At 34.7% G+C, this 4125-nt stretch overlaps 1 protein-coding gene across 1 annotated transcript in view; it reads left to right on the top strand.

Moving 5' to 3' along the window:
• Positions 1-4125, top strand: part of LOC111706718 (paired box protein Pax-5) — a 14468-nt gene that overhangs the window by 1451 nt on the left and 8892 nt on the right. The window lies entirely within an intron of this gene.

The following is a 4125-nucleotide window of genomic DNA, read 5'->3' as shown; positions in this document are numbered from 1 at the left end:
GTTTTAAAGGGACTGTAAACGTAATTTCAAGTGCCTCTCCATTTATCGAGTGGCATGTCAGATTCACAACGGTACCCTTGAAACCTTCGTCTGATCAAGAACTCATGAGGACGTCGAAAATGTCCTCTTTAAAAAGTTTCGAATGTGGTTTCTCTACTAAATGACTTGCGCAAATCTGCTTCAAAAAAAGTTGAAGTATATTGTCAGAAATAATTCCAAGCTAAAAAACGTAATCTTCCACATCAATGATCAGATAATGGTTTTAAAGGTTACCATTGTGAATCGGATATCCCGCTTTATAACATGGAGGGTTACTTAAAATGTTCGTTCAATGGTCTCTTTAAAAGCGATGTTTGATCCTGGCTGCGCGTGCTGCAGAGATCTGTCAGCGGCATTCCAGGGATACATTTTATATTGCAGACTAAAGATGGCGGGGAAAGATAAAAGAAATATAAAATACCAAAAACTCATCTTTTCTTGAAACCATCATCTCCTTCCTTCATTCTACCCTTTTTATTCAGAATATAGGAGAACCCCGAATAAAGATTTTAATGAATAGTTTTATATAAAAGATGCAATAGAGATTGAGGACAGGGCGACAGGGCTTCTAAATTCTCGTTATCACGCCTTATTACAAGTTTGCTTAAAAATTGATTTAAACCAGATTATTCTATACGTAGTATAGAGAGTAAAGCTACACCCCCTCCCTAAGAGTAGGGGAAGGAAAAGGTTGAGCGGGAGTAGGAGGGGAAGGGGAAAGGCCAAAGAAGAGAATGAGAGGAAGGGGAATTTGGAGGGGAAGGTAAAATTAAGAGAAGCTGCAGGNGAAAAATATAATGGAAGTAATATTCCGGACCATATTGAAAAATATAATGGAAGTAATATTCCGGACCATATTGAAAAATATAATGGAAGTAATATTCCGGACCATATTGAAAAATATAATGGAAGTAATATTCCGGACCATATTGAAAAATATAATGGAAGTAATATTCCGGACCATATTGAAAAATATAATGGAAGTAATATTCCGGACCATATTGAAAAATATAATGGAAGTAATATTCCGGACCATATTGAAAAATATAATGGAAGTAATATTCCGGACCATATTGAAAAATATAATGGAAGTAATATTCCGGACCATATTGAAAAATATAATGGAAGTAATATTCCGGACCATATTGAAAAATATAATGGAAGTAATATTCCGGACCATATTGAAAAATATAATGGAAGTAATATTCCGGACCATATTGAAAAATATAATGGAAGTAATATTCCGGACCATATTGAAAAATATAATGGAAGTAATATTCCGGACCATACTGAAAAATATGATGGAAGTAACATTCCTGACCATATTGAAAAATATAATGGAAGTATTATTCCAGACCATATTTAAAAATATAATGGAAGTAATATTCCGGACCATATTGAAAAAAGAGAAAAGAAAATCCTAAATAAAGTACAAAGATTGAGACTGCGATAAAAAACTTTTCATCTCATTTTGAAATCTTGCCATTAGCTTTGAAACAGAGTTTCTGAAAAAGTGTTGATAATGATCAAATTTGAAATCGTAATATTATTATTTTTTAGAATTGCATTGAAATTTAAAAGAACAAAGTAATTTTATTTGTTTCGCAGATAATTTTTTCTGCAAGAACTTTGCAGTTAGTTTAATGCGGAATTGCAACTGAACATCATATTATTTGCAATTGGATTTAAATAATCTGATAAGCTTAATTTCAACTGATGCTCCATATAAAGATGGTATGAATGCCTGATTCACAACAGTACCTTAAGGCGTACATACCTCAGACCCTTTGTTAAAAGTAAATTCAACATAATGTCTGGCCGCGTCAACCTTCTTGCACCGGCTACTCCTATTGAGTGTCTGATTTATTTACCCAATGTCCAGGCAATACAGTTCAAACTGGGACTGGAAAGGTTGACCCGGCCCGAATATTCAAATGTACTACGGCTGCTTGTGCGCTTAAATCCCCTTTAGGTATTTAAGATAAATTATTCAAATCATTTATCTTACAAGAAACTGACAATTGTTTTATTAAAAGCGTTAAATGTATATAAAATACTATTATTTACTATTAAATGTATATAAAATACTATTATTTACTATTAAATGTATGGAAAATACTATTATTTACTAATAAATGTATGGAAAAAAACTGAGTGTTAATTTATGATCTTCGAAATTAAAATACAAAATAGCCTCAACAATTTTATAAATAAAATATGATTAGATCGAAGCTTTTTTTTTATAAAACTCTGAAAGTTTAATACTAAGGCAAAATGTTGTGGACTACGCTCAAAAACACTCTCTGTCATGCATATATACAAATATACACAAATGTGTGAATAATTAGTGCAGTAAATATCCTGTGAATAAATGTAAAGAGAAGAGGAGGGGAGGGGGGGGGGATCTGGCCGTTAAGGGTTTATTATTTGCTTGGTTTGGACCCAGTAGCTATAGGGGAAGGGGAAAGGCCAAAGAAGAGAATGAGAGGAAGGGGAATTTGGAGGGGAAGGTAAAATTAAGAGAAGCTGCAGGGGAAGGTTGATGAGAAGGGGGAGGTGGAGGGGGAGGTGGATGGAAAGGGTAAGTTAGAAGGTAGAAGGTAGAAGAGAAGTGGAGGGGAAAAGAAAAGTTTCGGGGTACGGGAAGGTGGAGGTGAAGGGGAATATAGAAGGAAGGTGAAGGAGAAGGTAGAAGGAAGAAGGAAGAAGGTTGAAGGGGGGTGAATTGGGGAATGTAGAAGGGAGAATGAAGAAGGGAGGTGAAGGAGAATTCGGAAATGAGGTGAAGGGGAAGGTGGAAGGGATAAGGTAGAACGGAGGTGAAGGAAATGGTAGATGGGGAGGTGAAGGGGAAGAGGCGGTGAAGGGAAGGTGGAAGGGAGAAGGTAGAACGGAGGTAAAGGAAAAGGTAGAAGGGGAGGTGAAGGGAAGGTGGAAGGGAGAAGGTTAAGGGGAGGTGAAGGTAAAGGGGAGGTGAAAGGGAAGGGCCGGGAGGTGAAGGGGAAGGGGAAGGGAAGGTAAAGGGGTTAGAGTTGAAGACTGCCGCAGGTTTATTGGCTTTGTCTTATATCTCACAGTAGGGGTACACTGATAACTAGACGACCACACACAATACACACAATATGCACACACACACACGCACGCATACGCCCCATACACACAATATATGTATTATGCATACAATAAACACGCGATATAACACACAAACAGTACATGATGTAACACACAAACAATAAATTATTAAAAAGACTTTTTTAAAAGATAAATTTTTCAAAATTTTATCTTAACATCATATTACTTTCGAAAACATTAACATTTTCGTTATTCAAGTATTTTAACAAACAATTTAAAATTTTGAAAAAAGATAAAGATTAAATCTTAAAATATATGTAGTAAATGTACGTTTCAATTTTATATTTTCAAAATATATTTCTCCAAAACTTTACATTCCCTTTTTTGCAGAAAAGGAGGTTGGGGGGTTGGCTTAAAGCATTATATTTTCCTGTTTAATTGACTAAATGAAGTATGTCTGCAGTATCGAGTATATGTATCCTATGTATCCTATGTATTCTATGTATAGCAGATGTATCCTAACAAAGGTTTGATTGTAGTACAATAATGCCAGTTTCAATATACCTCTCACTCTCTGTCAATCTATCTATCCCTCTAAAAACCCCCCCCCCCATCCTTGAATATTGTATTCAATGAGCCAACCCACTTTTAACACCTGCCTTCTTCCTTGAAAAGGTCAAAAATGTTGCTCTTTCTTTTTCAGACTTTTCAAAATATCTAAATCTGTTAAAAACATAAGAAAACGTTTTTTTAAACAAATACCTTTTCTTAGAATAGTAAAATTTTTAAACTAACTGTAAGCCAAAAATGGAAATATTCTTCCGGAGCATATTGAAAAATATAATGGAAGTAATATTCCGGACCATATTGAAAAATATAATGGAAGTAATATTCCGGACCATATTGAAAACTATAATGGAAGTAATATTCCGGACCATATTGAAAAATATAATGGAAGTAATATTCCGGACCATATTGAAAACTATAATGGAAGTAATATTCCGGACCATATTG

This window comes from Eurytemora carolleeae, unplaced genomic scaffold (assembly GCF_000591075.1).
Source record: "Eurytemora carolleeae unplaced genomic scaffold, Eaff_2.0 scaffold193, whole genome shotgun sequence".
NCBI classification, from domain to species: domain Eukaryota; kingdom Metazoa; phylum Arthropoda; class Copepoda; order Calanoida; family Temoridae; genus Eurytemora; species Eurytemora carolleeae.
The sequence above is the reverse complement of the archived record's forward strand: the minus strand, read 5'-3'. Positions and strand labels throughout refer to the sequence as shown.